At 44.2% G+C, this 11,050-nt stretch overlaps 1 long non-coding RNA gene across 2 annotated transcripts; it reads left to right on the top strand.

Annotated features, from left to right (window-relative positions):
• Positions 1–234: 234 nt before the first annotated feature.
• On the top strand, positions 235–10,167 carry LOC109943193 (uncharacterized). 2 transcript variants are annotated; one of them, XR_002265926.2, is made up of 6 exons: positions 235–1,387; positions 1,485–2,053; positions 2,142–2,564; positions 3,063–3,415; positions 3,780–3,939; positions 4,024–10,167. It is a non-coding gene; the product is annotated as an uncharacterized lncRNA (long non-coding RNA). The 2 variants fall into 2 exon arrangements; XR_002265925.2 differs by having other exon boundaries at positions 3,780–10,167.
• Positions 10,168–11,050: the final 883 nt, after the last annotated feature.

Raw genomic sequence — 11,050 nt, 5'->3', positions numbered from 1 at the left:
ATGACAAGTTTTTTTGAAAGGGGTACTGCAGGGGGTTCTGCAGTATTTTTTATTCATTGATATAATGTGTATATACTATTTTACATGTGACAGATATGTACAAGCGATATTATAAAGTGGTCATCCATTGTTTGGCCTCCTCCGCTATTTCTGAGAAGCATCTCTTTTCTGAATAGCTAATGGCACCCCTTATATTGTAGGCGGTATGTTTTCAAATAGCCATCCATTTCTACGCTTCCATATGCACCATAACATGACCATCACTGCTTCCCCTTTCTATTTTCCATCAAGCTGTTGAAAAGTTAATCTCATCACATTGTGTATGTCAGATGTTCTGGGCGGTGCTAATCTAATTGTCTGCCAGCTTCTTCTTGTGAAATTGCGCCTGAGAAAGAGATGGGTAACCGTTTCTTCTTTGTGTAGAATAAAAACCTGATGAGCCTGACGATGATCTTCTTGCGAAACTGCTGTCTTAAAATCAAGATTATCTTCTGCTGGCGCGCTCTGACGATGATGAGCTAGAGGATCGGATCGGAGAATCAAAACCCTGATGAGCATGCACATGCACATGCACCTCGATCGATGCATCGCAGATCATGCCATCGTCCCTTGTCCATGATCTATCTCCATGGACAATGCATTAAAAAATTTGATGAGCCTGACGTACGATTGCATGCATGTCGGACCAGAATCTCGGTTTTCATATATTGCGTGCCCTGACCATGCGCGGTTGTTTTGCTCGGATTCCTTTCTGCGCCCTTGATTTGGCTGCAGAGCATGCACCTCGATCGATGAGGTGAGTTGGATTAATTTGCTGATATATGTTGGACGGACGCGCGGACGCAGATGATGCAGCATACCCATCCCTTGTCCTCGGCCATAAAGAGTCACAACCAATTGAAAAAAATATATTATCCTCTTTTGATCCAATCAAGCTAGCCAAATCTACTATAAAAATATAATAATTAAAGATCATATTAGAGAAGATGGCAATATTGCTCTAGGGTAGAGCTAAACCATGCCAAATACCCCTCGATAAGAATTAAAGAGTCTTAGGTAATAATAATATCTACTATTCATCTGCAGACCATTGTTTTAATTTTAGCTACACCATTCAGTTAGATGGTTTAATTGGATCTAATGATCATCGACCATTTAGCAGGGGACGGGACTACAGTAGTGTCATGGGTATTAAAATGAATACCTAATTTTTTTTGTCAAATAAATAAGTACAGTAGATGCAGATTTACTTCCTGCAACCATTCCAAGTTACAAGCCCCCTCTGTCGAATGGTGTCCGGCCGGCCATCTCTTAGCCAAAGGGACACTACCAATTTACGCATTACGCTGTCTTGCCCGGGGACGACTGCTTCCTCACTTTTCCCCCGGTAACTTCTGTTATGCAATTATGCTTTACTTAAACTATAAACTTGTCAATCCATTGTACTATATTATACTAATTTCATCATTACTAATGGGTGTTAGGATGAAGCAGACAATTCCAAGGCTTACCTAATGTATGAGAAAAGTTCTGTCCTGGTTTCAGAAACCAAAAGACAATAAGATTTATGTTCGGAGAGGAAGCTAGCATAGACACACTTCGAATGGTAAGTCGCCAAGACTCAAGTGGTGGATCTGAGACGGTAGGTTATACTAGTTCAGGCTTGCGTCCTAGTCTAGTGTAGTGCTGATCGTAATATTGTTGAGAGTGTGATACAATTGGTGTGCTCGTATGTCGTTCGAAGAAAGGACATCTCCCTTTTATATGTCAAGAGAGAAGCCTTATAATGGGACCCCTTCCTCGCTGAGGAGAGATAGGGAGAGAGAGAGCCCTATATGCCTGGGTCAACGAACTGGGTCATCTTTCTTGTGCGTGGTCATACCCTGATATGGCAATGTCCCTCATGTCGGTTACTATAGCGAGCCTGTTGCTAGCCCTAGTGGCAGTATGTGGCGGGTTCCGCTAGCCTGTCTCGGGATACGATTGTACGCGGCATGGCTTCGCCCGCTGCACGCCTTGCGTCTCCTCCCATCGCACCTGATACATACGATTGGTATGGTGTATTGTCCTATCTTTTCTGATATGCGAACTACTGTTGAGACTCCTATGTTGATGTCTCCCCCGGGACTCGTCTTGTGCAGTGTGCGCACGTTCGAGTGTGGCATGGTGATGACATGTCTTGTCGTGATGGACGGGTTTAGGTCTCCACCTCATGGGCACAAATACTTGGTTGGTAGCTCCGCCTCGCAAGCTTTGCTCGGCGGGGACATGGTTGGTCACTCCGCCTCATCGGTTTGCCGGGTGGTGGCTTGGTCGGCAGCCTCACCTGGCTAACTTGCTCGACGGGGACTTGGTTGGTAGCCTCGTCTCGCTGACTTGCTTGTCGGAGACTTGGTCGGCCGCTCCGCCCGCCGGCTTGCTCGCCGAGGACCTGGTTTGATAATAAGGTTACGAGCTTACTTAGGGTACCTCGTCCTTGGTACCCCACAAGTTCTATTGCTAAAATTGCTTTGAAGAGAGGAGTACAACTTACCACTAGTGAGAGGGTGGTTGAAGATATTGAAGTAAGTACAGAAAGTCTCTATTGTTAGATTTTGTACAGTTTGGGTACCATATGTAAATATTTACATCCTATAGTTAGAAAATGTTAATTGATCACTAGCAATAGCACATTAATTATTCGAAGTCCTTCTACCTAGGTTTTCTTTTGCGACTGTCATATTCATCCATTTTGTTCAGCTTGAAGTTTGTCTTTTATTTCTTAGTCTTACTAAATGAGCATTGATGCCTATGTAGTCATTTGGGCTCTTGACCAATACAAAATCCTGGGTAATGTTTCGTGAAAAAATCGTAGTTTCTATGAAAGATTAAAGCAACGAGAGTTGTGGTCCTGTGGAACATAGATTACGAACCAAAATAATAATGCTTACATTTGGCTCTCTGTTACAGAGAACAATCTGCTGCTGCTGTTTTCCTCTTCACTTATCCATTTGCTCATGTTTTTTAGGTAGGTCTTATAGCGAACTAATGATTCATAGCTAATGTTTTTTTCAATCCACCAGAAATTAACAGGTGGTGTGATGCTTTCAAGGAACAATATTTATAGTCTTCTATAGAGGGAAGGATTTCTTGTCCTCACAACTTGCAGCGGCGCTACTAGAGAGGGAAAGATTAGCAAAGTCACGCCAAGATGAAGAGGAAGCATGGCAAAAATCAGTGTCTTATTTTTCAAGTGTCGAGGCATATCTACAGTATACTGTAGCTAGTACTCTAGGAGAGACTCTGGACGCTAACTCTAAATATGGAAGTGATCGAACTTGATAAGAATCATGCGGAAACAATGGCAAGAATTGTTGAAGTTGTGCAAGGACATGCTGACCTCTCGTAAGAAATCTAGAGTGGAAGTTATCACTTTGTAAGTGACCAAGTCTGAATAATCTAAGTCCAATTTGTTAGATTATATCTTATCTTCTTGAAACATTTTTCTTTTATGTGTGCCCCCCCACAATATGGCAGAGTGCATAATTTTAGTACGCAAGTAGTTTAGAGTGTATTCTTTTTCTCTTCTTGTTGGTGGCTTTTGTTGGGTTTTAAATCTAGGATATGCCAACATGTTTGGGACTAAAACGCTTTGATGTTGTTGTTGCAAGTAATATAGGGTCATGTTGCATCTAAAATTCTAATCTTGTGTGACTAAATTCTTATGTGCATTATATTATTGGAAAATGCAAGTTATATGATTTGAATTGAACTTATTATTTCACTTTATTTATGTACAGGCACAGATAAATATAGAGAAAGCTGAAAGGGTATTAGGAAAGGTTGCGACAGCCCACAGGCCGCCAGCTGAAGATTCTAGACCTCCTGAAACAATAACAGATGAAGAGAGGTCCATGTTTCGAAAACTTGGTCTAAGGATCAAGGCATTTCTGCTCCTCGGTAATTCCATTCTCTTTATTGTTTTTGAGTGGCGGGGGCAATGACAGGATTGACGGCGCCTTCTTTGTTTTCTTTTGGTTTTAGCTTTATGAGACTTTGTTCTGGCATGATGTGGCTGTTAAAGTTTTCTCCAAGCAAGAATATTCAGAAGAAGTGATATCGACCTTTAGACAAGAGGTAGACATCCATCATCAGCAACAACTTATGCCAATTTCTAATAATATATATGGATATGCAGATCAGCTTTGAGCTGTAGAGTAATCTACACTAAACCCTAAACCCCAAACCCTGCCCGCGCCCCACCATTCACGGCCACGTCCGCCACCGACATCCTTCGCGCATGCGCCCCACCATTCACGCCTCTGCGCGCTAGCCCCGCCAATTCCCTTCCATCCCGCCTCTTCCCCGCCCGACTCCTCTCAGCTCGTCTCCTCTTTCCCACGAGACGACTTAACTCCCTCTCCCAAACCCTAGGGATCGAGCCCACCTCCTCAACGAGACGCCCATGGGCCTTGGCGGTGGCGGCCCCCTCCCCAGTTTAGGAGGCAACACACGCGACACACCCTGTTTCTCCTGGTGGCAATGACAAATCTGGGGCACTGCGGTGACAGTGGCGGGTGCTGCCTCCTCAACGAGGCACCCATGGGACATGGCGTTGGTTCCTCCAGCCGCCCCCATCCCAGGCACGCAAAACTCTCGGATCTATCGCTCCTCCACGTTCTCGTCATCGTGGGTTCCTCTGCGAGGTCGAGCTCAGCCTCCTCCATAGCAACCTCCCTGCCCTGCCCTCGACCGTGCCCCCACTCGCTTCCCCTCCCCTGCGTATTTGCTCGGCCCCACTATTGCCTCCTCACTTGCCGCCGTTGAGGACAATGACTGCGAGGCTACGACTCACCCGAGGCCAACCTCGGACGGGAGAGGTAGTCACGACTCGCCTGAGGCCAACACCGAGCAGGAGACACATCCACGACTCGCCTGAGACCAAGCCTGGATGGGAGACACAATCACGACTCACTCGAGGCCAACACTAGGCAGGAGACACGGTCATGACTCACCCAAGGAGAAGGCCGGGCAAGAGACGCAGTCACGACTCACCCGAGGCCATCCTCAGGCGGGAGACACAGTCGTGAATCGCCCAAGGCCAAGCTCGGGTGGCAGACGCAGTCACGACTCGCCTGTGGCCAATTTCGAGCGATACAGGCAGTCACAACTCACCCGGAGCCAACCCCGGGTGGGAGATGTAGTAACGACTCGCTCAAGGCCACCCCTGGGTGGTAGACGTAGTCACGACTCCCCCGAGGCCAACCCCGGGCGAGAGATGCAGTGACAACTCGCCCGAGGTAAACCTCGAGTGGGAGACGCAGTGACGACTCGTCTGAGACCAAGCCCGGGCGGGAGACGCAGTCATGACTCACCCGAGGCCATCCTCGGGTGGGACAGGCAGTCACGACTTGCTCGAGGCCAACCCTGGGGGGGAGAGGTAGTCAAGACTCGCCCGAGGCCATTCTCGAGCGGGAGACACAATCATGACTCGCTCGAGGCCAACCCCAGACAGAAGATGTACTCATGACTCGCTCGAGGCCAACCTCAGACGGGAGACACAGTCACGACGGCTCGGGGCCATCCCCGGGAGAAAGACGCAGTCACGACTCGTCTGAGGCTAAGACCGGGCAGGAAACGCAATCACGACTCGCCCAAGGCCATCCTCGGGCGGGACAGGCATTCACGACATGCTCGTGGCCAACCCCAGGCGGGAGACGAAGTCACGACTCATCCGAGGCCATCCTCGGCCGGGAGACACAGTCACAACTCGCTCGAGGCCAACCTCGGGATGGACAGACTGTCATGACTCTCTTGAGGCCATCCTTGGGCGGGACAGGCAGTCACGACTCGCCTGTGGCCAACCTCGAGCGGAAGACACAATCATGTCTCGCCCGAGGCCAATCTCGAGTGGAAGACACAGTCACGTCTGACCCGACACCAAGCCCAGGTAGGAGACACAGTCATGACTTGCCCGAGGCCACCCCTGGGAAGAACACGCAGTCACGACTCGCTCAAGACCAACCTCGGGCGGGAGAGGCAGTCACGACTCGCTCTAGGCCAACCCCGGGTAGAAGACCCAGTCACGACTCGCCCAAGGCCAACCCTAAGCGGGAGAGGCAGTCACGACTCGCCCGAGGCCAAGCCCTAGTGGGAGACGCAGTCACGACTCGCCCGAGGCCAAGCCCAAGCGGGAGACATAGTCACGACGCGCCCGAGGCCATCCTCGGGCGGGACATACATTGACGACTTGCTCAAGGCCACCCCGGCTGGGAGAGGTAGTCACGACATGCCCGAGGCCAACCTCGGGTGGGAGACTCAGTCACGATTCGCCCGAGGTCATCCCATGGCGGGAGACGCAGTCACGACTCGCCCGAGGCCAACCCCAGGCAGAAGACGCAGTCACGACTCGCCCGAGGCCAACCTTGGGCAAGAGACGCGGTCATGACTCACCCGAGGACATCTCGGGTGGTGCTCTAGCAATAATAGGAATAATTTGTGCGATATTGATAATTTTTGCCACACTGATTTTGCATATCATAGTGATGTTTGTCATTCCATATCTATGTTTCATACAAATTTTTTACTCTCGTTGCAACGCACGAACGCATATCTATCATAGTAATATCTGTCATTCCGTATCTATGTTTCATACTAATTTTTAACTCCCATGGCATCACACAGGCATAGACCTAGTTATTAAGTTATGAACCAAAATACTGAGAAACTTCAAACAAATTAAATACAAATTGTGTATCCATTTTAGGTTTCATGCCTAACCTACCAATCTTGCCACCAAATATATTGATCTATAGATAGACATAAAAATAATGTGCTCATAGATCTTCATATATGTTTTCTTTAGAGTTGATTATGGAAAATTGTAGTGAAGCCTATGCTAACTTCATATTTTGTGGCTTTCATACCAAAGGTGTCACACTTAAATTATAACACTGATATCATTTATATGCAAAGGTATCCCTCTTATGAAGAAATTGTGCCATCATAACATACTGCTCTTCATAGGGGCATTTATGCCTCCACAAAGGCATTGTATTGTTACAGAGTTTCTTCCTTGGTATGTCCCTACTTTGTGTACGAGCATACATGTTCGCGAGCGTTTGTTATTATGTGACATTTCCTCATTGTTTCACATCTACATGAGTTGAGCCAGGAAATTTGTTTGCATCTGGTTGAATGTTTCGACTACAACAATGATTGTTGCATAAGGAAAAGGAATTTTAAATTCAGAAAATCAAGGCTTGGTTTAAGTTGAGAAGTCATTTGCATGCATTTTGTTGGTGGAAGTGGGTATCCTGTAAAAGTAGTATTATATTGTAAAATGCTTATCTACAAATCATAATACCTTCACTACTAGGAAATCAGTAAATCACCCTCTTGCAATGGGTAAAGTTTTTTTTGCAAAAAAAGCCATAAATCATGGCAAGTTCTACCATTTGACATAATTTCACTTTCGGTGCCGACCGCTGCTGAAAACAAAGTGGAAAAAGCTTATGGCAACGGTTTTTTGCCCCATTGCAATAGCTCTAGTTGTCACAATAAAACATAATGCTACAGTCCATATTAGTTGCATCGACCAAATAACACTAAAAAGGAAAAATATCAAATCTAGGAATCGAACTTAGGTCTCATTGTTCATAAAAATAACTAAATATATTAAGATGCTTATTTTTGCCAATGACATTACAACTTTTACAACAAAATTAGTATATATTGCCTCCATTCAGATCTTTGTTGCAATACACACCATGATTTTGCAACGAATAGTACAATAATAGCTACAAAAGATATTTGTGGCAATATAGGTAACTATACTGCAACCCTTTTTATTTTATGGCAAGAAGCATCATAGTTTTGCAACGGAATGCAATAGTATCGCAACCACATGAAACTTGTCGCAATACTAATTAACATATTGCAGTGATTTTGTACATTGTGACAATAACACCTACCTCTTACAAAAAAACTAATACTTATTGCAACATAAAGAAATCATGGCAATAAAGTCTACATATCACAACCATTTTTCAAAGTTGTGGCAATAACACATAGTTATTGCAACAAAATTTGTGTTGTTGCAGTATGATCTGTGGCAATATACCAATTTTCTAGTAGTGTTTGTCCAACCTTAGGCAACTTGGATGCATGTATATAAATATAAAATGAAAATGTCTAACCTAGACGATACTCTCCCTGGTACAAAGTTCAAAGTATATGTTGTTTATGAATTCCTACAGATCAAACCTTTTTCTGTTTTCATCTGGAGGATTGCAGCTTGTCGTTCTACTGGCATCTATATTGGCGATAAGTTCTATGATCGATTCATGTTGATATCATTTGTATGGAGCCAGAGTTTTCATGCTACAAGTTATTATACTTGGTTTGCACATCATAATTATTTTTGCCATCACAAAGGGAAACTGAACATTTATGGTTTCTTTTGCCAAGTCACAATTGTTAGAAACACAAGGTCTACTACAAAATTCCTGACGTTCCCAAGGATGCATCATAGGATGACATCAAAAATGCATTTCATTCTGTGAGTATCATTATAGTTTAGTTGATCTTGAGATATTCCAAAGCTTGCTCATGATTGGACTGTTTATTTATGTCGTTGGCCATGCTGTGAATCGATCTAATAGCCATTGATCAAGTGGCAATATCGATCACATGTTTCCTATCTTTTCATGTCAACATGATTTTGCACATTTCTGAAGAAGGCACTACATGTGTGATCCTTCACTTGTTGTGTTGCTTCATTAGGATACTGTCAATTGCCAAAAAAAATTGGCAGTGTCCTATCTTTTCACGTTGTTGCTATCGTGCACATCTGTAACAACACTATCAATTGACAAAAATGCACAATAGATCAACGTGATTTGGTACTTGGCGAATTCTAGTAAGAAGTGTATCTAACTCACTGCATGCGCGCAGGAGGAGGAGGCAATGGGCAAGCCTTTCTCCATCGCTGCCATCATACTCTACTTCTCGTTTTGTCACGCCCCTCACCGGCATCTCCTCCCCTATGCTAGACAGATCCCTCGGCTACCCATCACAGAGGTGCTCACCTCTGGATCGGTCGAGCGAATGTGTAGATCCATTTGTACGCCCGATTCATCACTCTACGATTTTGTTCTCTCCCTTGGTCTGTTTCCTTGCTCATCTCGATTGATTTAGGTCACTGAGATTTTGAGTTTGTTTATGCTTGCGGATTATTTACCTTGTGATCCTTTTGGGAATTGCTATATGTGTGTCACAAACAAGTTGCCCATGACATCTAATCTATGTATGGAAAACCAACCTGGTGTGAGATTATGGATCATACTGAAATCCTGAATCATGGTGATTATGATACAAACAATTCAAAATCAAACATGTTTCGATTGAGTTGAAATGGAGTGATTGGATCCAAAATACGGATTCTTGATCCAGGAAGGGGAATTTTTGTGCCCGCATGGGCGACACCATCTAGAAACCAGGAAAAAAATGGGTGAGATCCGAATTCAGATGGCCTTCCTGAAAAAGGTACAAAAGTGATATCAAAAAGGAAAAACCTGGAAGATGGGGGGCTAAAGGATATAATACCTGAATCAAGGTTTATTACTTCACATTACCCGATCAAATCGGCAGATCCCTCATTCCCCTCCCTCTACGATTGTGAAAAACCCTAAATCTTTCACCATCTCGCATCTCAATAGATTTATCGGACATCTCTGGGGGAAACTGATGAGATCCTTTGCGAGTGTTATAAATAATACTTATGCCCTGTCACCCTGGTGAAGATGCAACCAAGGGGATCCGGAAGGCGCGGAGGTGTTGTGTCCCGTGGAGCCGGTCGTAGATCGACACATGAGAATATGTGGTGAAGAGTGGATGAAGGCTCCTCAAGTGCTCAAAGGATGGAAATGGATCCATATGATGATGGGGATCTAGGAGAGGAAGAAGAAACTTGTAACACCCTGAATTTTGGGGTATAAAGATTTCTTTGCGCTTTACTCAAAATTGACGTGTTACTCTTTCCTTTCTTCACTTTTCTTTTCCCTTTATCAAAACAATAGAAAGTTATTTTGGTTCTATGTTCGCGTGAGCCTAGAAGTGTCATGATTGTTGCATTCATGTTGTTGCATAGTGTTTCTAAGTGCAAAAAGTGTTTAAAACATGTTAATATATCTTGTAGAAGTCTCCCGTAAAATTTCATATTTTTTAATATTTTTCTATTTTCTCAAATTTAAAATCTATTTATTTGAGGTACTTAAAAGCATTTTAAAAAGTTCTAAATATGTTTTTTGAGTTCATTGGGTGCCAAATCATGTCTAGGATTTTTCCTAAAATTTTTGGAGCCTTCGAGATATTTTTTAGATATTAAAAATGATTTTAACCTTTTTCTGGAATTACTTTTAATTTAAAAAATATGATAATTACAAAAAATTACAAACACGGGATAACATGTGTATGGGGCAGCGGCCATTCTATAGGGACCGAACCCATATGTGGCCAGTGCAACACGTACATTACGAGCCTCTTCCGCTTTCTCACGGTGAATGACATCAAAGTGGGTCCATACTTCACCATCCGATGTGTGCACCATCTTGTCAGGATTGTATTGTTTGCTATTTTTGTGACATGTCATCTGTTTTGAGGATTCTACGGTCATGTATAGACGCTGGATCCTCGGTATGAACAAAAGGTGTCGTAGGATGGTCACGGGGATGTCGAGCTGCCTCTTCTGTCCATCATCAGTGCCTCCATGAACCTAGATGATTTACACTTCAGACAGTACTTTGCCTCTGTGTATTCTTTTCTAAATAGCACACAACCTTTTAGACAAGCATGTATCTGCTCAAATTTCATCTTGAGTGCACGAAGAAGTTTTTGTGCCTCGTACATGCTCTTTGACATAACCTGATCCTCCGGAAGTAGGCTGCCAATAACTGTGAACAAACCATCAAAGGCGTCTCAACTCATGTTGTACTGTGACTTGAATGTCATTATACGCCCAATGGCATCCAGTTGAGAAACCTTTGTCTTGCCGTGAAAGGGGTTTCTGTGT

This window comes from Zea mays, chromosome 10, assembly GCF_902167145.1.
Source record: "Zea mays cultivar B73 chromosome 10, Zm-B73-REFERENCE-NAM-5.0, whole genome shotgun sequence".
In the NCBI taxonomy this organism is placed as follows: domain Eukaryota; kingdom Viridiplantae; phylum Streptophyta; class Magnoliopsida; order Poales; family Poaceae; genus Zea; species Zea mays.
Note: the sequence above shows the minus strand (reverse complement) of the source record. Positions and strands in the feature narration are given on the sequence as shown.